This window comes from Dermacentor andersoni, chromosome 2, assembly GCF_023375885.2.
Source record: "Dermacentor andersoni chromosome 2, qqDerAnde1_hic_scaffold, whole genome shotgun sequence".
NCBI lineage: Eukaryota > Metazoa > Arthropoda > Arachnida > Ixodida > Ixodidae > Dermacentor > Dermacentor andersoni.
The window spans coordinates 225,944,572-225,971,383 of record NC_092815.1 but is presented as its reverse complement, the minus strand read 5'-3'; the positions used below and the strand labels follow the sequence as shown (position 1 = coordinate 225,971,383).

The following is a 26,812-nucleotide window of genomic DNA, read 5'->3' as shown; positions in this document are numbered from 1 at the left end:
GAGCAAAGAAAATCATTGCACGCGCGTGAGAACCGGTTGCGAGAGCGGGCGGCGCCGAGGGCCTCCGCGAAATGCTCGTTTCCGGTCGGCCACGTCGAGGAGGAAGGTGACGGACGCCGCGTGAGTCAGCCTCGCCCAGCCGTGCGGCTGGCTCGAGAGCGGCACAACAGGCATTGCGGCAGCGTCGCTTGTTTATCCGCGAAGTAAGGAACTTCGTCAAGTTTTCGTAACAGCGCCCGCTGCGACGCAACTTTTTCTCAACTTTGCCGCAACTCAATAACAAACCAGTGCTCTTCTTACATAAACTGAGCTAACGTTTGGGAGAGTTTGCGCCTCAGGCAATTCTGCGACAAAGCGACAAATTTATGTCTCGAAAACATGTTCACCCTGTATCGGTCTCTGCGCTATTAACACGTGGTCAAGAAAAAAGACAGCGCATGTTTGCAAGGTGATTCAATCTTGTTTCTTCATTTCATTTTTACCTAGCTGTTGTTTATTATTGGTGTTTTAGCTGTCAATGCAGCCCATTTTTATCTTAAAAACTGTGTAGTTAGGATCTCAGGGATAAAGTGCATAACTGTATCGCTATTTACTGTAGACGAATGTTAATTTAAATTAAGCTTTGCTTTTTTGTGTATTGCTGCTCCATTGCGTCCACCTGGAACGGCAAGGACATTCCTTATGTCCTGCTCAGCAGCACACCACCGTCCCGTAAGTATTTTTTGTCTACGCGGACGTCGTGAATCAAACCCAAACACTTCCATGTGGCTCAATTCATTGCCCCCTGCAGGCTAATAGCGAGTCCACCGCTTTGTATCTTGCGACATAGAGTGAGAAGCCGGCAGCACGGAAGAGTAGCAGTGCGTAGCCATGTCAAAGTGCCAGAAACAATATTTGCACCGAGCATTGATACAAAATGTTCAAATATCGAAGGCCATGAAATTGAAAAGCTTGCGGGGTAGTTTTTGTTGACGTAAATTATATTAACTTTGGCGTTTGTGAGACTCTCATGAAAAGGGCGGTCTGCGGTGCTACTAATTAGCCTTTCTTGATCGGCTTCGCCAGTGTCAGGGGACCACTGCTGAAGATGGTTGTCCCCTTAGTTGCTGCCAGTTGTTCCCTAGAGACGGGCCCGCCCTCGTACACAGTGGCCCCCGAGACAGTCCTTGCGCCGCCAAGGTCTGCGAGTGACGCCCACTGGCGTCTGCGGCCTTGCCCGAGTTCCTTCCCCGGTGGCTACGCGTACGAAGTGGGCGTGGCTGTCTCTAGGCGGCCGACGGAGCCCCAGGAACCGCTGCTTAAGTCTCCACCAAATGCCGTCTCGTCAGCCGTGGTCGGTCTTCAGCAATTCAGGAAACCGATTTTACAAGGCCGGCACGTCGTTGCAAAGTTTTCGTACGAGTGGTATAGAACTACTTCCTTCAATGTAGTTACATGATTGGAAAGATTTCGTTGCACTTGCAGGCACAAGACGTTACGTCTTGCTTTGCGCAGCCTTCAGTGTGCGTCAAATTACTAGGGTACAAAAGTGACGTAACCCAAAATAAACAAATGACATTTATTCACACACTACAAAACTTACACGCTCAACATATGATGACGTATGCAAGAAAAGCGTAATTGTACGATAGCAGACGCAGCGTGAACGTGGCTGCAAAATCCATCTCAGTCCTCTCTTAAACCTGTGTCATACGGGCAAGTGTAGTGTCACTTTTAGCAGGTGCACTTGAGCGCATTACCATTTTGGCGGCTCGCTGCTAAGCGGGGAAGAAAAGTGTACTTTGCATTTTATGACACTGGCAATGGCTGAATCAATGTGAACAACATATATCTGTTATTTTAGGCATTATGTGCCAAATAACTTTGTTTTACATTTTAAAAAACTCACGTAGAAACTCCTGTGGTAGTTGTCTAAGCATGCCTAAGTATTGTGCCACTTGGTTATCTCCACGCAGCCGGTGCCATTACCAATGTTATGAGACTTGATCAGGCCAGTATGAACCCTTGTCATCCCTAATCGGTCGTTCGCTTATCATAATGGATAGCGAATTTAGATAGAGTTCATTACTGCACTCGGGCCCACGATTATTGGTGTTAATTAAGGTGAAGTTAATTGGCCACAGTTTCTTAAGATAGACTTAATTACTCGTAAGAAACTCGAACCCTCGACCTTTCGTGTTAATTAAGGTGAATTAGGGTCAATTTCGCGAAGCTGTCGCAAAAACTACACTACATTTCCTGAGGGGCGTTGCAATGCTTTGCTGATAGTTCGGAGGTTTAAGGTGAGTGTGTTGGGAGGCTTGTTGGTAAGATATATTTTTGTGAACTTCAACGGCGCTAGGGACGAGGCACCGAGGTAGACGACCGGACCAACGCAGACTAACAACTGGTTTATTGTAATCACACAATGCTACCTCTTCGAAGCATGCGCATGCCCAAGCCAGCTCATAACCGCGTGACCATGCAACACTCCCTCGCCAAGCCCTTATCTGCACCACAAAATCAAGCTATTCCTTGAAAAGATACACTGACGGTTCGCTGACGCACCTATCTGAGCTATGTCTTGCTATCAAGGAAGGTTCCAAGATTTCAGGTGCCCTTTGGTTCTTTGCTCGCCCTAACACCTTCGTTCTGTCAAAACTCGGCTTACACTCAGAGCGCTCCATTAAACGATTGTTAATACATACGAGGTCTGTTAGAAAAGTATCCGACCTTTGGCCGTAGAAAAGAAACTGGCGTAACTGGAGAGTTGGAAACCTAATCACCCTCAAAGTAATCTCCTTGGGACTCCGCACACTTCTCCTAGCGGTGCTGCCATTGTTCGAAGCATTCTGAGAAGGCCTCCTATAGAATGGAGTTTAGCTCAGGTGTCGTTGCAGCCATAATGTCCTCTCTTGTCTGTAATCACGCTCCTTTCAAAGCCTCTTGATTTTGGGAAAAAGCCAGTAGTCGCAGGGGCCCATATCAGGAGAGTAAGGAGCCTCTTGAACTACAGGAGTCTGGTTTTTCGCCGAAAAAGATCTGAATCAAGTGCGAGAAATGTGCAGGAGCATTGTCGTGATGGATGCGCCAATTTCCTGTTGACCACAACTCCGGTCTCTTGCGCCGCACAGCATCACGTAGGCGACGGATGACATCCCTGTAGTACTCTTTGGTGATTATTTGACCCTGTGCTGCGTACTCGTGGTGTGCCACACCGCGGGAGTCAAAGAAAGCACTGAGCATCAATTCGACGTTGCTGCGCACTCTGCGGTCTTTGGTCTTGTTGACGTGGAATGCTTCCACTTTAACGACTGGGATTTGGTTTCCGGGTCGTACCCATACACCCAAGACTTGTCACCAGTTATTATGTTGTTCATGAAGTCGGGGTCACTGTTTGTGGAATCCAGCATGTCCTGTGAGTCTTCAACACGAAGTTGCTTTTGCTCCACCGTGAGCAGCTTCGGCACTAATTTTGCTGCAACTCTCTTCATGGCCAAATCTTCAGTCATAATGGAATGTGCAGAAAAAGTGTTGACGCCCACCTCTTCCACAATTTCTCGGATAGTCACACGACGGTCCCGCATCACCACAGCGTTCTATTCGGCAATGGCCTGGTGGTTTCGGCATGTTGACGACCGACCGGAGCGTGGATCGCTCTCCAGCGATGTGCGGCCGTCTTTAAACCGGTTGCACCACTCCTTAATCTGTGTGCTGCTCATGAAGTCGTCACCGAAAGCCGTCTGAATATTCCGAATGGTTTCCACTTGGCTTTCGCCAGTTTCTGGCAAAACTTGATGCAGTAGCGCTGCTCCAGTCGCTTCCGCCATTTTCCTTGCGATAAAAACCGATGAGAGCACTGCGCACCACCTCACTCAAACGCTGCGTCCCAGTGACTGACGCCATCGGCAGGCGGGAATAAATGCGCGCATTCGCACGCAGGTTCAAGGTCGGCTGATGCAAGCGCGCTTGTTTCATATACATCAGGTGTTCTGAAAAAAAAATAAGGTCAAATACCTTTCTAACAGACCTCGTATTCAGGTTTGCCCAAATAGAACATTCCACAGGTCAGCGGAAACTCGTACACCACCACTGTTCTACATGGTAGATACGTTCGTCTGTGTTTTATGCCACATCTATCATTCTTGCGTTTTTCTACGCTAGAAAGGCCACAGAAACGCGACAACTTGCAGGGCGCTGAAAAAAAAATCACGTCAACATCGAAGTTTTCGGCCACCCTCTTCATCGTATGCGCAACCTTATGGAGATATGGAATTGCCTCAAACTTTGCCTCTCTCTTTTTTGCTGACTCAACCCCAGTGTCGGTGGTATGGTGGTACATGGGCTTCAACCACAACTAAGCTTTGGCCTCGAGTAGGGCTTGCGGAAAACCTGAATTACGGAGACGTTGCACCTGGGAGGAGAAACTAGCTCGGACCTTATGTGACATGACTTGTTTAGAGCTTGTTCTTTATTGAAACACATACTGCTGAGTGTGTTGTATGGGTGATTTCAATGAATGTATGCACTGTTCGCTTCACCTTGCTGAGTGCTTGTATCCTCTGCCTTACGTGGTTATGAGCTATTGCATGTTTTGCATGCATACGGGGGTATGAGTCATTCATTGCCTTACCTGACGGACAAATTTCTCGTTGGGTAGGCATAAGAATGCTTACGCATTTAGAACAGTATTTGGAAAAAAAGTTAGCGGAAATGAAGCAATTAATTGCAACCGGAATAACATGATCGATTATCGTGAGCCAAGACGAGAACATTGCATCCAAGGCGAGAAGAGGAAAATGGCGCATTCCATTGCAGCTGCCACAACAAAGCATAGCGACCACTTGGATTATGCTATGGCAGCGCTTATTTGTCGCTTACATGCCACTGCGAGGCTACGCTCGCTTTGCTGGCGCTCAGACAACACAGCAAATTGCTCCAGCTTTGCGCGTTAAAGAGCGCCTCTCCCAAAGACATCACGCAGCCACGCGCCTTCAGCTTGGTTAACGACAAAGAAGCGAGAACCATCACGCTACGCTCGATTTATGAAGACGAAAGCCTAAGGTAGCTCGTTGCAATGGCTTATACCTACAAAACAGGCCTCTAGTGGAGTGGCACAAAAATATCCTCAGCAATGACTCGTACCCCTGTAAGCAAGTAAGGATGCAATGGGTCATGCCCCGTAAGTAATGGCGCATACTTCGTGGAACACCTCGATTTTTTCCAACTGCCGTCTCCACCATCTGGATCCTACACTGAAGCTTCAAATTCCATCGAACTTCTCCCGCTGTGATGCAACTTTACTGTACCGTCCCTGGTTAGAGGTGACTTTTACGAAAGCCTACTCATTCCTTTTTGGAGTGTCCGACGCACCGATCTGTGACTCGTACAACTGTGAAGAGACAACCGAGCCCGTGTTGTGTTTTGTGATATCTATGACATCCAACGCAATGTTCTTTGGAGTGTGTTAAACCGATTAGACAACAGACCATTTTCAGAGACTAAGATTCTCTAACCATGGCCCCACGCGTCGCAGGCTAGAGAGAAACGCGGGGATTGCTACGATTTATGAAATCGGCTGGACTCAGTGACCGATTGTAGGCATGAAGTGATGGACAACCGCGTGTGTTCACACTGATGGTACCTTCTTTCCTCCCTGTCCTCGCTTCCATCGCTTAAACGCCTTCCCCCGTGTAGGGTGGTAAACTCGAAGTGCGTCTGGTTGACATCCCTGCCTTTCCTTTCTTCTTTTTCACCTCTTCCCTTTAGCAAGCAAAAAATAGGATGGTTGATACCGCTTTAAGGCAGAGGCTTCAAGGGCTCAGCAAAGTGAAGCGATGAGCGCATACAGTCATTAACATCACCTACACAACACAGAGAACGCCATACGTTTCAACAAAGAAAAAAATAGCCAGGCTTAGCTTGGTTAAGCCAAGAATGCTTTGCATATTGCGCGGTCTTTTGTTTTTTTTGAGGGCGAGGTATTGCTTGGCGGCACTCGATTTTCTCGGCAATACTTGGTTATACTTGGATTTACTCGGTAATACTTGGTTTAGCTATTTTAATTCTTGGTCATTCTGTGTGCAAGTACCAGTAGTGAGGCGAGAAGTGCTGGAGGAGCGGGAGTCAGGTGGTGGCTGCAGCCGCGCGCGACCGCGCGAGTTGGGGCCCAGCTTTTTCACCGTGACGTCACGCGCCGGCGCAGCGCCCCTAGCGGGAGGAGCGGGAGATAGGTGGTGGCTGCGGCCGCGCGAGTTGGGGCCCAGCTTTTCCTCCGGCTGTCGTGACGTCACGTCACCTGGTTGCGCTAAAGGTCAATGGTGGCTGCCCGGCCGCGCCCAAGGGCTGAACTGAGTGATTGCAATATGCAACGCATAAAAGCTCAAAACAAGCATGCGAACCATCAATAAAGGAGTGCGTACCCCCCTAGGAAGGACGCTGCGGCCGAGGATGCTCGTCAAGCAAGAAACTAGGTGCGTCGTGCGAAGCGGCGGGTGCAGGGCATTCGACCGCGAGTGCTGCTTTTCCCTGCTGAGAGGATTCAACGCAGAGTCGAAGAAAAATGTAATTGGCGCGAGACTCTGGCCCCGTTATACAAGCGCGCGAATCCACAGCGAAGCGTCGACCACGAAGAAGCGAAACTGCCGAAGCAGGAACGCGGCGATGCGAGACGGCAACGTAGAGGCCGAAGCTCGCAGACAACGGCTTGCCACACGTTTACTTCACGCTGCGGTTCGTTATGTCTCGCAAGAAGCCTGGCCCCTCCGATCGTGTACCTTAATGCATTACCAGATGTGCAGCAGGCTTTCGTCTTGACGTGTTATAGGAGTGTAACATGCTGCTGAGGTTTTTCGGCAGCTGAGCAAGCGCAGCGTTCCACGTTTGCGCGCGCGCCATGAACGCGATTTGTAGCGTTGCTGCACAGCCTTTGTACAACGACGACGAACCGCCATGGACGGTGAGTAGCGGCACTTCATCTCCTCGTCCAACTGTTTCATCAATGGCGCCCTACTTCCGTCCATCTGACTTGGAAAAGCGCAGGTGCATTGAAAACCGGGAGAGTCCATCCAATCTTGGGCAGAGCAGAAACAAACAAAACACGAGAAAGCACACGCGCTGGACAAACGCAGGCACAAAAAACTGCGCGGGCATACCACATTTTATTAGCTTATGCCATTTTCAATCGCGAAAATGGTGCTTTTACATTACTACTGATTCTCATTCAAATATTAGTTTAGGTGTCTTTTAAGTATCGCTACCTATACTATACTCTCGGATGGAGCGACGTAAATGCACCGAACACACTCGCTGGCCATTGTGTTCTGCAGGGAGTGTTCTTATTGTAAGCGTTCCCCTGAGACACCTGGGAAATGACACTCGCGGTAGGTGCACTTGCTCAAAATGACGCTAAGTTTGCCCATGTCACAGGGGTATCAGACAGCATGAAAGATTTTCCTCACCTCAAATCACCCAATCGTACTTCCAACGTAGCTGTCACTGGTGTTGGAAAGTCTGCCACCACGGGGAGCCAGGATAGGTTATCTGTAAGATGTTGACAACGAATACATGAGAAGGTGTCGCGGAACTTCAAAGATCTGATTTAGTAATATTTTACCTATAAGGAATATAAATATGCGTGTGAACACCAATAAGTGTCTCACATACGTAACAAATATGGGCGTACCTACGTTAGTGATCTCTTGGGCGAGTCAATTTCACCTCGTTTCCTTATAAAGGCCGTCGTTCTTCAAGTTTCTCAATAATCTAGCAAAAACGTTAAAGTGACGTTTAACTCGGTCGACACGGTTTAAGCGCAAACGTATGGACGCCGCGAACATACTCTTAAAAGATATTACACCCTTTGGGGCTTATCTTGTCCCACAACAATAATCGTCATCTGCCTTGCTTGCGTTTTCTCTTTTGAAAACTCGGCGCGCGCTACTTTCCTGTAGAGAATACTGTGTCAAGCTGATAACGTGCCAGCCGTTTGCGACTAGGAAGTACCGGTATCGCTGCAGCGCTAAAAAAAGGAAATGCGGGCAAGAGGGAAGACGATTCTTGTTGTGGGACAAAATACAACTCACAGGGTGTAAACCACAGGGGGTTGCAGTTATGATTAAGTGGGGAGGTTTTCCCGTTTCGGGTGTCTACTCGGCAACACTTGCACTCACTATAACAGGTAACCTTTGAAGGCGTCCAACATGCCAGGCTCGGAGTCGCAAGTCGGACGTACGCAGCGGAGCCGTGGGACAACAAGCGGCGTGAAGCTTGGATCGCGAAGCTCAGACCAGCAAGCAGTCATCAGCTACAACTCGGATGTGCGGCAAGCACTTCCGTGAGGAAGATGTCTGCTATAGCGTCGCTGCTGCCATGTTCAACGAGTAGCAGAAAGTGCGCTTTGAGAAGCTCGCCCTCGTGCGCTTCCACTCCTTCGTCAGGTCCTTCCCCGAAGAGCGACATTCCCTGCTCAAGGCCGGAGAGAGTGAATCAGATCAAATTGAACTGAGCTACATGGGCAGCCCACAGGGCTCCGTCACACCTCCCCTATTATTCGACATTGAGATGGTCCGACTACATGTCCGACCATCGTCGGACAAATGCGCCGGAAGAAATACAAAAGCGCCAATGCACTTATATTTAGGCGCAGGGAAAATAACACAGGCCAGATGCTTTTCGGCAGTGTTGACCACTGGGCTTCGGGCAGAACAACGGCAAAGGTAGCCGGCTGATTCTGTTTCACGCCATTAGCGAGGATGCCTTTTTAAATGCTGCGTGCCTTGTTTTCCGAGCAGCCAAAGGAGCTGGTGAATACCACTAGCCATGTTTTGAGGCAACCACGACAACAACAACCACAAGGAAATGGATAGACCGCGCTTCGAGGAGTGCTTCACTGAACCGATTTTGCCTAACTTCAAACCAACCTGTGTCATAGTAATGGACAATGCCCCTTACGATAGTTTTTGACTCGATAAAGTTCCAGTGTCATCAACACGAAAGAGTTACCTTCAGTCTTGGATCACGGAGGAGAACATCGCATTTTTCCAGGACAAATTAAAGGCGGCATTAATCGAGCTAGTGAACCAACACAAAAAGATGTTTTCCGCCTATTGCGTGGAAGTTGTCACTGATCGAGGCAGACGGTCACGACGTCGTGAGGCTTCCTCTATATCATTGCGAGTGCAATATTCTCGAACTTATACGGAGCCAGCTGAAAGGTTACGTCGCTGCTAACGATACCGCATTCACCTTTGGCGGCATCTAAAAATTGCTGGATGAAAGCATCATTCTTGTGACGGCAGACAAGTGACTCCGGCGTGTGCTCATGTGCAGAAAATCGAAGAGGAATTCTGGCAGCGTGACGGTCTCATAGGCGCAAGCCTCGAACAGCTTCTCATTTCACTCGGATCGGATTCGAGCAGCGAGAGTGATGCGAGCGACAGTGGCATGAGTGGAGTGGAAGAACTAAGGTGAATGTTAACACAGTCGCAGTAGCCACCGCAACATTGTGTTGTGTACTTGTGCATGTCACGCGCTTTTACTTATCACGCAGAATTGTAATCGTTCATTTCTAAAGTTTTACATGTTAAACCAACATTTAGTCACACGGTGCAGTTTAGAATTCAACATTTCACAAAGGCCTGTGATATTTAACTTGCGCCTAAATATAAGTCTATTGGCACTTTGGATTTTGTCCACAGCAGAACGTGCCGAAACAGTTTGTAAATAACTGTGTTTTCATAGAGGGCTTTACTATTCTCTTTTAGAGTTAAACATCGCATGGCATGTCGTTGGGCTGGACTGCAACACAATCTGTACATATATTGTTACGCGAAGGACGAGTCAGTAACACCAGCAACTATTTACAGCTTATATTTACAACAGCGGTTGCAGCGCTGACCGGTTAGATTCCCCGCGCGAGCCCAGTTCTTCTTCCTTCTCTTTTCTCGAGTGATGGCGCACACGTACCTCGTTCAAACAATCAAAGGAAGAAGTATTTTAATGATTGGAAAATGTAGAGAGGACGGCCGGATAATGGAGAATCTGGCCTGCTACTTTACGTAAGGGAAGGGGAAGAGGGGAAGAAAAAGGGTCACAATGGGGGATGATAATGGGAGGAACGAAGTGAAGGACACATTACACTACTGGTATCACAGGCGTGAGTCCAGGCCTGTGTCACCTAGGAAACGTGAAATTGCACGCATTGTCTCTGTCGTCTGCCACCTCTGTGGCCATGCGCCTAGCAAGAGGTCCTCCGACAGTGGTCCATTTTGTAAATGTCTTAATATATCAGCCATTGTCAGTCTTTCCCGCGCATACTCAGGGCACACCACGAGAACATGTTCTATAGTCTCTACAGCACCACACACTGAACAGTCAAACAATCAAATATCACACGCCTGTAGCAATATTGTTACAAATAGTCTCTACAAAAAAAAAATACACAGGAAGCGAGAGTGCAGAAAGAGGAGGACTGTGTTTATCCTACGATTTCGACGGTTATTTGTATCTTGGTGATCGTTAAAGAGGTCCTTTAGCCCTCTGTGGAGACCGTAACAGATTGGTGGAGATGCAGGGTAAGACGAAGACAAACCAAACGACGGAAGCTCTACTCCTGTACTTCGCTGCAGCTACCGCCTTGCCGGGCTTCCGCCATCGCCGATCGAAATGATGTCCCAAATCAAGCCCACTGATGCGGTAGGGGCAACTCCTACGGGTTCCTTGCCATACTATCTAGCGCCGCCGAACTTCGGCTGGACCTAAGGAGAATACTTCGATGAGTGGCTCAAGAACTACAAGCGGGTGAGCAGAAGCAGTGGCTGGGACTCAGAAGCGCAGCTCAGTCATGTTGTGTTTTCGCCAACTAACACCACTCCCATTTGGTATGAAAACCACGAGGACATGTTCCGAAATTTGGACTGTTTTCTTGAGGAATTGCAGAAGCGTTTCGGCGATTCCAAGGAGAAGAAAAAGTAAGCGGAACAGATATTGGCTCATAGGACACAGCTTCCAAGGCAGACATTTACCACACAAATAGAAGAAATTTTGAAGTTGTACAAAGTAGTGAATCCCAGGATGCCTGATGAGGACAAGGTTGCACACGTTGTTAAAGAGATAGTCGAAGATGTGTACAATTTCTTGATTGGCAAAGAGAACATGAACTCCGTGTCCGAAGTAATGCAGCAATGTCGCTCATTTGAAACGCTGAAGATGCGTTGGATAATTGCAAAACTTGGTCGTCTGTCGAACGTCCTAACAGTGGCCAGTGTCGATACAATGCCGCCTACTGAACTCCCGTCGAGAATACGGCAGATTGTAAGAGAAGAAGTGCTTCGATGTCAGCAAATCTCTCACTTCCCCGGTGGCTTTCAGGACGGCAATGAAATAGAGAGAGAACGCACGCGAACGCCGGCTGCTCTGGCGTTATTGCAGCACATTGCACATTGGAGCAGTTATTGCACCACATGTCGTCGATGAATGCCAAGGAACACTGCGATCTGGGCACTTATATCGACCACCCTCCAATTACGAACGCCGTTTTCACTCGTCGCGTTTTTCTAACAAACGTCGGCTGGCTACCGTCCCCATGAAGAGCGATACCGCCATTCAATTCCTTCTGAGAGGCCTGTTTACTCCGAGCTGCCGCAGGTGTCTCGGCCCCTCCCGGTGTGCTACAGCTGTGGCATCCCCAGTCACATCTCGCGCTTTTGCAACTACCGCCCTTCACACCAGCGAGAGCCCTTACACAATATCTGTGATGAGTGTCAATATTAGGAAGGTTCTTGGACTGAAAGGGATGCTTTCTTTAAGCCATGGTGCGACATTCCACGGTGTCAGCGGTGATGCGTTGTGTCCTGTGTGAGCCTATACTGAGGACGTGTCCTTGTGTGGCAAAGTGTTTCCCACCGAATTCGCGGTTATTGCACTATCCACAGACGACGTTATTCTGGAAATCAATATTTTGCGGAAGTTTGGGGCAGCGTTTGAGTGTAGAAGCGGACCCCTTTCCTTGCCGCAGGCCTCACGAGAAAGTCATCTTTTCGGATGAAGGCAACCGGTCAATAAACCCTACATGATACCTGAAAAAATCAATGTTGCCGGATTCAGGACCCTCGTTATGTAATAAACGAGATGAAAGGAGGTTAACCGGGGGGCCCGATTTTTTATTAGTCATATCGTTGCCTTCACCCAAAGAGATCACGTTCTCGTGATGCCTGTGGCAGAAAGGATGTTCCACATCCGCCGCCAAGGTCTTAGAGTGGTGGCGCTGGCTAACACTCCCAGGTTTCTACAAGCAAGCATACCCAAGAAAGTGGGGGAGGGGGTGGGGGGAACGACGCCGCGGTAACTTCATTAGTAGTGCATCGCATGGGAAATGAGGAGGTTGTGGGATCGTTCCCAACTATGGCAAGTTGTTTTTTCATCCACTTTCATTTCCATTAATTTATCTTAAATTCTCTTTATTTCATTTCTTAAGCACAAGTAATTTCCCCTATGTTGTGCATGGTGTCAGTGTTTGTTGGCTTCTTATGAGTTGGACGGTAAAGGCATATAGCTTCGCTGTAAAAAAACAAAAAACAAAGACGAACACTATGGCAACGTTTTTCCTGACGAAGGCCAGGGTTGATTTCAGGGGCTCAAATACGCCAAATTAAGAGTTATTGTCGTGATACACAGTTTTGATAGTTTCTTTTTCATCGTCCCCAGAACATGGCGTATGAATGTCCAAGCTTAAGCATACAGTAGTGGCATACGAAGTCCTCAGTCAGAAGACTGTCATCAAGTGCTGCGCACCCCTCGCACACGGCCCGAATATCTGATCACTCCTTGAAGGAATTGTTGGATGCGGTAGTGACTCTCAAGCAAATGGCGCTGAGCGCCTCCTTCCATGCAGCCAAGTTGCGACATGGCCTTTGTCACCCAAATTCTAGCGCTCTCTTTTCCCAATGTAATTGCCATGCTTCTTGTCCGGCGCGAAATGCCACCCATATTCTGCCGTTTCCAGATCTTTAAATAATGGCTATGCAAGCAGTCACTGTAAAAGTATGACTAAAGGAACAGCTGTGTCAGGTTGTACTGTGGCGGAAACTGTATTCCCCATCCATTAGGAAGAAGGCCTCCTAGGGCGCTCTCTGCAAGTAGTCTGTGATCTGACTATAACTGGCGTCGTGGCACCAGGAACGAAGTGTAAGCGGGGTCAAGGATAACTTAATAAATGAGGGCGCCTAGAGAAACTCTGCCGTTTAGACGTCGTTAGCCCTCCAAACTAAAGGCCCACGAAATGTTTTTCAAAGGTTTATGAATTCATTGCCCGCTCCTCGAGTCCCCTGCGGCGATTTTCTATGCATGCCGGTCGCTATGGGGTGACACTATTATCCATGACCCGAGAAAGTGGCACGCTGAAGGCATGCATGCGGGGCACGTGTATCAGCCGAATAACACATCAAGTCCTAGCAACGTCATTGACGTCTCAACAAACCCGGTAGATGTTATGGGTCGTCGACGAGAGCTCCAGCTGGAGTGGGCAGGGACGACTTCGCATCTTTACGAACGTGGCTAGATAATAGACGAGCGAACGAAACTACTCGTTTGCCATATGGCTCCATACGTACGGAGAAGTACAGCGGACATAACCATGCAGACATTATTTCCATCAAGAGAGATTTTTTTTACCACATCTAGAGTAACGGAACCGTCGTGCGGCCTACAGAAAAATGGTACCTATCTTGTTGAGGAAAAATGGTGTTTATTCATAGATGTCCTGTTGCGGCTCGAGGAGGCGTTAGGGCAAGGAATCTACCAAGCCCATTGACGAACACGTCCGGTAGTAGGAATGAAAGAAAAATGGTTTGTTTGACATTAATTACAAGGCTCCAGTTACGGAAGCCCACTCCAAGCAGCGGCATGTTAAGCGTCTGAGTTCACATCCAGACACGTCGGCCCCAATTCATGAAAAGCGTCTTGTTTTAATACCGTCATCTAACCTAGGAGACTTGACTAGGGAATTCGGTGACTGTATCACAGCCAGTCACAACGGCTGAATCGGTTGCGATACCACACCCATGCAATCATTCCGCAGCATCCCCACCTCCGAATCATGAAATAAGTAACAGGAGAGCAACCGGGAAATGCAAGACCGGCACCGTTCTTCGGTAGCATTTCACCTAGGCCCTTTTCAACATTAGTTCAGGCTGTCAGGTAGTGGTGAGGTTATATACTGCATCAAGACGCCAAGTTGGGCCAGTCGGTGAGGATTCATTGGGAGGTTCGTAACAGCGCAACACAAGACATGGACAAAAGGAAAGTAAAAGCGACGACACGGCGCTGACTCTCAAATGATATTTTATTGAAGATGTGTCTAACATATATATAGGTGCCGGTTCAAAAACCGTGGCATGCACCAGACACACAAATGCATCAAGGCAAATGTGACCGACTGACGCATAATCAAAAGTGACAAAGGCAGCGCAGTTCCTTGTCATGAAGAGTCATAGACGGTTCGCGGACACGCGCCTTGTCCCTAATCTTTTTATTGTGACCTTCAGTCATTTCTATTGTCAGTTGGCTCGCATGTTTAGAAATGACATTAGTTTTTTTTTTCAAATAGGGCCGACAACCGCACGACTTGCATTGCTTCGGGAGATGATGTGGCGCAACTTCTTGAAGAGATAGCTAATGCATCCTAAGTCGAACATTCACGCAGCGCTTCGTTTGTCCCACACAATCTGTACTACTAGACAATAGAATGGCATATGCAACCTGCTTAGTACAATTGATGTACCCGTTCGCATGGTTGACAGTGAACCTTCCCTATGCTTGCCGATCATTCAGTATATCACCCACTAACGGGCAAATGCGACCGGTCTGATGTTTCGCAGAAAAAGAAACATCGATGCTGTAGCCGGAGCCGACATACTTAAGCCCATGCACCAACTTGTGTACATACGGTACCAGCGCGTTTTTTTTTTTTCTTTTTCATGTATTTTAGGTTTACCACATTAGTGATTTATACTGTTCACCCCACGAATCATACTTTCCAACACAGATGAAATAAACACTTCGGGGTAAGGAGTGTCCAGTAAACGATTTGTTTGATCAGAAAAAGCAGCCTTGGGCATAAGAAAATACGACTTCTTGCAGCTTTTAGGATAGTCTTCGCTGCAGCCCAGTTCACTACCTTAGAATGAACATTTATAGTTCGAAATGGGCTTAACCAACCTGGGCCATCGATCTCGCTCACATGGCACGTCAAGTCACCCAATCCCGTTTATTAGCCTCGCAGCATATGCAAAACGAGCGTTACGACCACTGCCATGGCGACGTTAGGTTCGTGTCAGGTGCTTGGGTGCTCCTCTGGTCACTATGCCGTCGGGTTGACCTCTCCCAGAAGCTTCTCTCTCGCTACACAGGGCCTTATGAAGTCCTTCGCCAAGTTAACGACATAAATTACGAGATTTCACCGCTACACTTTGATGCAACCTCAAGTCAGACGCCTCTTGACGTCGTGCACGTTTCGTGGTTGAAGCCGTACTTCGCTCGCAATCATTCGCCTACCATGTGCCGAGACGACTCTTCGCTACCCGGGGGTCCTGTTACGGAAGGATGAAAGAAGAGACAGGACGAAAGTCGGAGACGCTAGCTGCTGCGTGTTATTGGTCATCAGCCATCCTAACTACTCTGACTCAGCCTTTATATATATTGTAAATATAGTCTTTCTATACTCGCAACATCCCCGTAACAATATTTGCAGCACTCATAATTTTACCAAAGGTTAACTTCAGGACTAGAAACTGCAGTTGGTGATGTTTTGGGACTTCAAATGTAAAATCAAGGCCCACGGCGAGCTGCCTGAATACCGTCATAATTTCATCAACACCCTCGGCCTGAATGTCACTACTAAAAAGATAACGAAATCAGCAACATAGCAGAAAACCTCACTAGAAAGCTTAGCAATATGGCCCTGTAGTTGCCTATGAATGTACCATAGCAAAACGTCACTAATGATAGGAGCTGCACACGAGCCAATGCATACCCCTGATTTTTGTATTACAGACCCCCTTTAGATGAAACAAAGAGAGACCTCAAGTAAAAGGAAAAAAGTTGAAGAAAGGCTTCTATTGCAATACCGCTACCATTGATGAAGACTTGTTCATCATTGTCACATACTTTGCAGTTTTTAACACATTTCGTAACCTGGGTATGTGAAAGGGAATAATAATAATAAGTTTTCTACATCTACCTTGAAGGCACAGCCGATGTCCAACGAACTGTTTTTCAGGTACTTACTTGCACATAGTATCCGGCTATCCGGAAAGGATAAACTATTGTTAAGTGCGCAATATTTCTCTGTAAGAATCACGACATAATTAACTGCCAGATGCCCTTTTCCGAAACTACGGCCCGGAACGGCATGTCAAACTTGTGCGATTTCACAGTAAAAAAAAAAAAAAAAAGCTGTGGGTACATAGTTCTTGCTTTCTTTACGCCGGCTGCTAAACGTTGCAAATTCATTTCTTCCAACAAAGATAGTACTTGCTGCTTGACTTTCGCAGCCTTAACTTTTACACATATCAAATTTTTCTTAATTGCATCCTGAGACTTTTGTGAATACACAACAGAATTCATGAAGGCAAAGTACCCTTCGTTGTCTGCTATCAACACATGCAAATTCTTTTCACACAGAAAATGAACTAGGTGCCTAAGCACGTCTTTGCCACCCCGTCATCTTCCTGTCCTAGCAATATCTACACACTCTGAAACACACTTTGAACATTCGTCATCTTTGGCACATCTTGATACCGACCTTGCTGTGGGCACCTACTGAAATAAGGTCAGGTGAGGTTCAGTACAGTATTTCGGGCCAAGATCCAATACCGGCTTTTGTTCCTCTGAAATAGGCATCGTTGTCAGGTTAAGCAGATGGCCCTGAAGGTGTTTTCATTCTTCTTCACCGTGGCGTAGGCCGAACAGTGCACCAAATGCACTAACTAGTGGGCTCAGCTATGTTGCACTACTGCCCATATTGGCTTGAAGGTGTGGGACTTTCTGGAGGATTTGCACACGCGATTCGAAGTAAGTGCTTAAGAGTTCTAACCTGCCGCCACGACTCGTACTTGAGAATTTCGCACAACCTTCGTGACCGAAGGCTTGAGCACCCGCACAAGAACTGCACGTCGGCTGGGCAGATTCCTTGTCTGACGTGTGAAGACGCAACTGTGGCCCTACATACGCACACGGCTATCATGGCTGCCAAACAGGTTGGGTCCTGAAAGTTCGAGTTGACACAACGAAAATAGCCCTGAATACTTGATATATACTGCATAAAGACAGCAAGTTAGTGTCAGTTGGTTAGGATTCATTGTAAGGTTCATAACAGCGCAATGCAAGACCCGGTAATCTAAGGTAGTGAAGCAGGCTATAGCGAACACTACCCTAAATGCTGCATTAAAGAAGCCGTGTTTTCATATGTCCAAGGGTGCTTTTTTGATCAGGTAAATCTTTTACTGGACGCTGATTACACCGAAGTGATTATTTCATCTGTGTGCGAATGTATGGTTCGTGGCGTCAAGAGTATAAATGAACAAGGAGGTAAAACTAAATTAGAAGAAAAAAGAAAAAAATGCAGTAGTACGGTATGTGCACAAGTTGGCGCATGGGCTCATGAATGGGCTGTTCAAGGTTCAAGGTGTTCATGGGCTGTTCAAGGTACAGCATCAATGTTTGTTTTTCTGCGAAACATCAGATCGGTCGTATATGCCCGTTAGTTGATAATATACTGAAGTGTAAGCAAGCAGAGGGAAAGTGCAATATCAACCATGTGAACGGGTACGTCACTTGTGTTAAGCAGGTTGTATATGCCATTCTGTTTTATTGTAGTAGAGAGTACGTGGCATAAACGAAGCGCTGCGTGAATGTTCGACTTAGGAAGCATGAGCTATCACTTCAAGACGTTGCGCCACTTCATCTGCCGGAGCAATGCAAGTCGAGCGGTTGTCGCCCCTATTAAAAAAAAACTAATGTCCTTTATAAACACGCGAGCCAATTCACAATATAAACCGATGAGGCTCACAATACAATGATTAGGGACAAGGCCCGTCCCCGCGAACCGTCTATCACTCTTCATAACAAGGAACTGCGTTACCTTTGTCACTTTTGATTATGCGTCAGTAGGTCACATTGACCTTGATGTATCTTCGTGTCTCGTGCATGTCATGGTTTTTGAACAAGCACCTATATATATCCTAGACATATCTTGAAAAAAAAATATCATATGAGAGTCAGCGCCGTGTCGTCGTTTTTACCTTCCTTTTGTCCGTGTCTTGCGTTACGCTGTTACGACGCTTACGATGAAGTGGTGGGGTTGCCTTTTGTGGACCCGTCCGCAGTCGGTGCCCAATCTGCGTCGACTTCTTGGTGGGCGCTGATGGATGGTTGGGGTTGCCTCATAGCAAGCGTCTAATTAACGCCTTTGGCCGTGTTGACGTAACAAACGCCTCCGCCGCCAAGAGATTTGACCTGAGGGTGACCAGGTGTCAGGTTGCCCGAAGCGTCGATGTTCGGTTGCGGCCTCAGGGATTGTTCTAGAAGTGATGGCTGATGTCACACTGCAGGTCGTGGGCGCAGTCCTCGCTTCGTTGCGTCCATCTCCCAGGGAACACACACATACACGCATGTACACACACACACACGCACGCGCGCGCGCACACACGCACACGCACACGCACGCACACACACACACACACACACACACACACACACACACACACACAACACAACACACAGGCTGGTCGGCGTGCCCCAGCGACAAGCCTACTGGATGCTACGATCCCCGCATCGCTTTGCAATGTTCTACCCCTCTCTCTGTCCCTTTCCTTTCTTGTCGTGGTCAGCTCTCGGCAAGACAGAAATAGGTTGCCTATCTCAATAATATCGACTGTGATTCGTTCAAAACACGCTCCTAAAAGAGTACCCGGAGTTCATTGCTCCAGATCCCCGGCTCAGACCGTCTGCATTCTTATTCTGGCTCACTTTCCTGCCCTTGACCCAGAATGAGTATTCGGGTCAAATGTGACCATCTCAGCAGTCTTCCGTTTCTTTCCCACATCTGTTTCACCCATGGAAGAGGGAAATGGTGGCTCCTAAAGGTGAATTTCGTGCCTTGAATATAACATCCTAGCTTTTCGATTGCCCATATACCATGCAAAAACAATCTTTCTAGGAGGTGCTAAACACCTCTTCTCGCGGTGGCAGTTTTCGACTGAAGTACAGCGCGGGAAGTGCTTCACCGCTTTCATTAATTTGGGCGAGGACGACGCCTACGCCGCGGTTATTGGCGTCGCACCAGAGAGCATTCTCCGCAAAAGTCTGGCAATTCAAGCACATGCAATGAAGACGAAACCTTCATCTCAAAACAATCCACATATTCCGAATAAGCTCCGCAAATCTTCCACTTTCCTGTGACTCACACAATAACAATTTCTTTCTTTTAATAAGTAAGGACCCGCACTAAAGCTATAATACCACAAAAATTGCTGCTTAAATTACGAGCTTCAAGCTACACGAAGCTTAGAGCTTATGTCTAGACACTACCTCGCACGCTCTAAGCGATACTAAAGTGTTGTCAGCTTATAAATACGCGCGCGAGACACATAACAACGTGTTGCGTCTTTGTGTCCGAACTAGACATGCCTTAAGGGAATAGTACAAACACTTTCCACATTGTGCGGTTAAGCAACGGCTCCTTTAAATAACGCGCTTTTGTTTTCAAAAAAGAATCTCGCTAACCTTCCGAAAAGTGAACTGATAAGCGCGCCACTACAGGTTTCTAACAAATAAACTAGACTTCGTGTTGCCAGCGTGCCATACAAAAAAATGAAGCCTATCTGCTTGAAGAAAGATCGACACATAAAAAAAAAAAACTGTTTCAAAAAATTGCGAGCCCGCAAACCATAATATTCTTTCAGAATATAAGTGAAATTCTAAAATAACCAATTTAAACAAATATTGTAACTTGCTTAAAAAACAATCTCTAGTCTCGGAGACCACGAATCGTTTAACTAATCCCTAAAAGATAAGAAAACAAACAAACTGCTGCTTTCGCAAGACTTGTATCGGCGTTATCCATTCTGCATAGCAACGGCTACATCAGCATCATCATCATCATCAGCCTGGTTACGCCCACTGCAGGGCAAAGGCCTCTCCCATACTTCTCCAACTGCCCCGGTCATGTACTAATTGTGGGCATGTTGTCCCTGCAAACTTCTTAATCTCATCCGCCCGCCTAACTTTCTGCCCCCCTCTGCTACGCTTCCCTTCCCTTGGAATCTATTCCGTAACTCTTAATGACCATCGGTTATCTTCCCTCCTCATTACGTGTCCTGCCCATGCCCATTTCTTTTTCTTGATTTCAACTAACATATCATTAACTCGCATTTGTTCTCTCAATCGATCTGCTCTTTTCTTATCCCTTAACGTTACACCTACATTCTTCTTTCCATAGCTCGTTGCGTCTTCCTCAATTTAAGTAGAACCCTTTTCGTAAGCCTCCAGGTTTCTGCGCCGTACGTGAGTACTGGTGAGACACAGCTGTTATAAACTTTTCTATTGAGGGATAATGGCAACCTGCTGTTCATGATCTGAGAATGTCTGCCAAACGCATCCCAGCCCATTCTTATTCTTCTGATTAGTTCAGTCTCATGATCCGGATTCGCGCTCACTACCTGTCCTAAGTAGATGTATTCCCTTACCACTTCCAGTGCCTCACTACCTATCGTAAACTGCTGTTCTCTTCCGATACTGTTAAACATTACTTTAGTTTTCTGCAGGTTAATTTTTAGACCCATCCTTCGGCTTTGCCTCTCCAGGTCAGTGAGCATGCATTGCAGTTGAGTTACTAAGCAAGGCAATATAATCAGCGAATCGCAAGTTACGAAGGTATTCTTCATTAACTCTTATCCCCAATTCTTCTCAATCAATGTCTCTGAATACCTCCTGTAAACACGCTGTGAATAGCATTGGAGGGATCGTATCTCCCTGCCTGACGCCTGACGGCTACGCATTCTCTTTAAGCCGTAATCGAGGCGGACGTTGTCTCACAGCTCTCGTTGATCTTGTCAAGCAGGGAATACAAAGGGCACGTAGGCCCTTTCTTTCTTTGCCGACCCCCGATACATTTCGTACTGTTCACCTGCTTTTTTGGCATCATCATCATCATCATCATCATCATCATCATCATCATCATAATCACCAGCAATGTCGAAGATATAGTAAAAGCAGCGGAAGAATTCCATACTAACATGTACAGTACACAGAGGAGTCAGCATATCTCAATTACAAACAGTAATAAACAGGATAGAGAAACTCCTTCTATAATTAGCGATGAGGTCAGGAGGGCCTTGCAAGACATGTAACGAGGAAGAGCGACAGGAGAAGAGGGAATAACAGTCGATTTAATCAAAGATGGAGGAGACATATAGCTTAGAAAACTGGCGGCTTTTTATACAAAGTGTCTATCGACTGCAAGGGTCCCAGAAAACTGGAAGAATTCAAACGTTACACTAATTGGCAAAAAAGCAGACGTTAAATAATTGAAAAATTATAAGCCCATTAGCTTACTCCCAGTATTATATAAAATATTTACCAAAATAATCTCCAATAGAATAAGGGCAACACTAACCCTTAGTCAAAACAGGGAACAAGCTAAATTCAGGAAGGGATACTCTACAATAGATCACATCCACGTCATTATTCAGGTTATCGAGAAATCTGCAGAGTATAATAAGCTTCTTCATATGACTTTCATAGATTACGAAAAGGTATTTGGTTCAGCAGAGATACCAACAGTCATAGCGGCATTACGTATTCACGGAATACAGAACGCTTACGTTAATACCTTAGAAAATATCTACAGAGATTCCAGAGCAACCATAATTCTACACAAGAAAAGTAGAAAGACACATATAGAGGAAGGGGTCGACAAGGAGACACAATCTCTCCAATGCTGTTCACTGAATGCCTGGAAGAAGCATTCAAGCTATTAAACTGGGAAGGCTTAGGAATAAGGATCGACGGCGAATATCTCAGCAACCTTCAGTTTGCCGATGACATTTTTCTATTCAGCAACAATGCAGACGAGTTACAGAAACGAAAATGATTGAGGATCTTAACAGAGAGAGTGTAAGAGTAAGGTTGAAGATTATTATGCAGAAGACAAGGATAATGATAAATAGCCGGGCAAAGGAACAAGAGTTCAGGATCGCCAGTCGGCCTCCAGAGTCTGTGACGGAATACGTTCACCTAGGAAAATTAACCACAGGGAACCATGATTACGAGAAGGAAATTCAAAGAAGAATAAAAATGGGTTGGATCTTATATGGCAGGCACCGTGAGCTCCTGACAAGAAGCTTACCATTATCATTGAAATGGAAGGTGTGCAATCAGTGCATTTTACAAGTGCCGACATATGGGGAAGAGACTTGGAGACTCACAAAGAAGCTTGAGAAGATGTTGAGGACCGCGCAAGGAGCGATAGAACGAAGATTGCAAGGCTTATCGTTAAGAGACAGAAAGAGAGCGGTTTGGATCGTAGAACGAACGGGTAAATACGATATTATAATTCACATCAAGAGAAAAAAATGGAGCTGGGCTGGTCATGTAATGCGCCGGTTAGATAACGGTTGGACCATTAGGGTTACAGAATGGGTACCAAGAAACGGGAAACGAAATCGAGGACGACAGAAGACTACGCGGAGCTATTAAATGAAGAAATTCGCGGGCGCTAGTTGGAATTGATTGGCGCAGGACAGGGGTAATTGCAGATCGCAGGGAGAGGCCTTCGTCCTGCACTGGACATAAAACAGACAGTTGATGATGATGATGATGATGACTCGGAATGCACCGTCTGGTACGACTATTCCGCGTCGCCTGACCACTACGCTCTCCCGTTGACGTCATATAGGCTACACCTCAAAAAGAACACAAAGACGGAGAACATATTTGCCCCCTGGCTTTCGTCCTGCTTCACGCCGAACGTAACTTTCTTTTCAACTTCGTCTGACAACTCGGACGCGCTCTGCCTGGAAACATTTTTAACGACAAACGCGCCTTTCTAAATCTTTCATAGCGCCCCCTACAGGGTTTAATGACTTTTGATTTAATCGGCCGCGTTGCCTTCTCCACTGCCTTTCTGATTTCGCGACACCTCTCGCGGTTAGGACTGCTTCTGCTGCTCATTTTCGGGTGCTTTCTTTTTTTCTTCCCATTGGCGGCTCCTCAGCCTGACCAACATCCTGAATTTCTGCCGAGGAAACCCGAAATATTTCCTTCTCCGGCTTAACTACGCCTCCCGGGCTAGCTGTTTCGTTCTGCTTCTGTGCACTGTGTTGTTCGTCATAAATCAGCGCCTGACTCTCTCCCTGAATTTCGGTCGTGGAAATCAGCAAGATTTCCTCCTCCAGTAGAACTACGTCTCCGGAGCTATAGCTGTTTCGTCCTCTTTCTTCGTGGTTTGCGGCCCCCGAGGACAAGATTGTTACCGTGGGGAAGGCTTTCGATCGTATTGTGCGCTAGTGCTCTGTGGCCTGAAGCCACGACTTGCCACATGCTCATCGGCCAGCTGTGCTGCGCCCTTTACAGACACACTTTCCTGCCTGTCGTTAAGCAAAAGGCGCACCTTATTCATCAGGGTCTCGTCAAACCGCTCTAAGCAGATTAAATCAGCCAGTTCACTTACGTTATCCGCCCGTTCTTTCTTCACCCACTCTGCAAAATTGTCCTTCAGGCGACAAGCGAACTCGACAAACCTTTCATTAGGCTCCTTTCTTTCCTCACGAAATTGACTCCGAGATTCCACTGCTGAGTCTCTATTTTGCGAGCTTCACTGAACTGTACACGCCTGCCTCCGCTGAGTTCAATCAGGCTACGACTTGTGAGGCTTCTGCAGGCCATGCTGATCGCTTCCCATAAACCAGATTAAAATTAATCAGGTAGAGATCGATATCATCGCCTGTTTTCCACGGCTGAAAAAAACTAATTTCCACGCTTTCCGTTTGTGGCGGCGCCACCTCCCCTATGCTCGCTAATCTGCCTAGTTCTAGTCGTATTTTCGCGAGCTCCAATTTAATCCTGCTCTCTTTGTTTCCCCTCGCGCTCCTTCTCTTCCTTTTACCGCTCCTTCTCTTTCTTTTCGCGACATATCTTTTCCCAGGCATTCATGAGCTCGTCCTTATCGAAGCCCACTTCGTCAATCGCAGTACGAATTTCTGGCTTCCTCAACCTATGGTTAATCGCCATACCAAACTTTGCCGCCAGGAGCGACCGGTCCTCTTTAACACTTTTATGTCCACGCTTTTCCGATAGCCAACTACAACTTCCCCTGTATTGACCGCACACCAGGTGGGGATCAACTGCAGCTTAATTACCGATAGAACCCTGTCCTTAGCGTCCGGCAAACCGTAGTTGCTCCAGCATTCACCGAACCTCGAGCTTGTGAAGATCATGTCTCTCGGAGCCACGTTCCCAGGTCCACCAATTCCAGATCGTGGAACTGCTTTCTGCTGCTCTTCTTTCAAGTTTCCTTGAGTCGTCCAAGGCTCCACGCCGTCACTGCGACGGTTGTGCCTCCCTGAGCCACGAAGAGGAGGTCTGGTGATCCCGAATCCACAGAAGTTGCTCTTCTGACCGTCGTTTTCCTCGAGCTTGCGAAGTTCGTGTCTCCCGGAGCCACGCTCACAGGTCAGCCGATCCCAGATCGTGAGGACTGCCTTCTTGATCTCACCGCTGTCAACCAATTTGTTGCCGCCCGAGGTGGCGTTAAGGCAAGGAATCCACCAAGCCCATCGAAGAATACGCCCGGTAAGATGAATGAAGGAGAAGGGGTTTATATTACATTAATTACATGGCTCCAGTTACGGAAGCCCAATTTATTCAGGAGCACATTAAACGTCCGAGTCAACATCAGGACATGATTGCCCCACCGGACGGAAATTGGCATGCTTCTAATACCGTCGTCTTCCCTATGCGACTCGACTAGGGAAACTGACGATTGTATCGCAGCCAAAGACAATCCTCGAGTCGGTCGCGGTACTACGCCCATGCTATCGCATCGTTCCTCGTGACTCATGAAATATGTGACAGGATAGCAACCGGGGAATCCAAGTTCGGCGCCGTTCTTCGGTAGCATTTGACATTGGCCCTTTGCATCATTAGTTCAGGCTGTCAAACAGTGGTGAGAGTGTCTTTTGTGGACACGTCAGCAGTCGGTGTCAACGCGGCGTTGACTTATTGGCAGGCGCTGATGGACGGGTTGGAGTTGCCTCGTGGCAAGCTTCTAATTAACGCCTGTGACCGTGTTGAGATATCAAAGTCCGTGACTCGTAGGAACACTGGAGGTCAAGAAAGAACAGTGGGTATTATTCTGCGTGAGCTTGTCGCTGTTTAACTTCATATCAAGTGTGTTGGGAATTATTGGCAGTAATGCTTGCACACGGAAGCTATTTTGAGTCCCTCGATTTGAAGCAGTGCAGCACTGTTGTGGCGTTGCCGCAATATTTTGGTTATGTCTACTCATGTCAATGTTAAACAGAAACCACGGGCCATCTAGCATCCCTTTGTTCTCCCACGGACGCCACTTTCACATTTCTGTAGATTCAATGCGATGTAGTGTACTTGCTCAAAGTGAGTGAATTTGCCAGTCTTAGACGATATAAGAGAGGACCGCCATGCTGAGAATGATTTCGTGGTAACTACACCGGGGGTCTTCAGCCCAGAGATTCGGAAACGACTGCGAACTGCTCATGCATCATCTTGAATGATTAAAAATAAGATTTTTAACTTTACTTATCTACTTATCTAAGGTCCGCTCCTAGGGGGCCCAACAACAGTTGACATAAGCATCGTGATGTTTACAAGGACGGATCAGTGAATGTGAATTTCATACTTGTACCGATGCACATTCGACGCCGTTTCTTACTACTGCACTTTCTGGCTGGTCTCTTGAGCTCTTTCGGAGGATTGCACTATTGCTGCTCGCTCTTTGCAAACTGATTAACGGATTCTAAAACAGTGCAAGAAGATCTGCATAAGGAATCCGTAGGAAATGTAGTCCCACTTTCCAATTCGCAACGGCGATTCAAGAATTCTCTCGTGGGGAAAACGTGGCGACAAATCGATGACGAAGCTGGAAATGAGAGAAGATGATGCCATAGCTGTGACGGCACGACTAGGGCAGTATGGCTACGAAGGCATGACGACAACGCAATAACGTCGATGACGACGACAAGATAATGACGACGACGTGACGGCGATGAGCTTATGGTTTCGACGGCACGACGACGGGGAGGTGATGATGACGTAATCGGAACGACAGAATTTTCTGAGCGGAATGATAGTGAAACGACGACTATGCAATGGCAGTGAAAGCATGACAACGACGCCGTGATGACGCAATTACGACCAGTGCGGCAAAGCGGTGGCGACAACACAAAAATAGATTGGTCACAGTAGAATGAAAAGGTGACGACGACATGGTCACGAGGGCGTGTTAGTATTGGAGATCCTCCCCTACGTACAGCTGACTAGATCTCGTGGCGGTTTGCACGATGTCCGGTTCAGCCCAAGACAGCAGCCAGCAACAGCAAGGGGGAGAATATGCGATGCAAGCATGGCTTTAAATACAGACGCTTCAAGGAAACTATTCGCTGAAATCATGAACCCCACTGCCAAGTATTTCTGCATATTTAGAGCTACAGCTGCCTTCATGAATTCCCCGATCTCATGCGGCATTCCTGCGCAGTCTCGGGCTGGGGCAGGCTCTTACGAATGCTTTCTTGTTCCTCAT

The 26,812-nt window shown here is 47.2% G+C and overlaps 1 protein-coding gene across 1 annotated transcript in view; it reads right to left on the bottom strand.

The window, feature by feature from the left end:
• Positions 1–26,812, bottom strand: part of LOC126539981 (dual oxidase maturation factor 1-like) — a 229,305-nt gene that overhangs the window by 113,545 nt on the left and 88,948 nt on the right. The window contains exon 2 of the mRNA XM_050186808.2: positions 7,440–7,521. The gene's annotated coding sequence lies outside the window, so the exon portion shown is untranslated. The remainder of the gene's footprint in view (positions 1–7,439; positions 7,522–26,812) is intronic.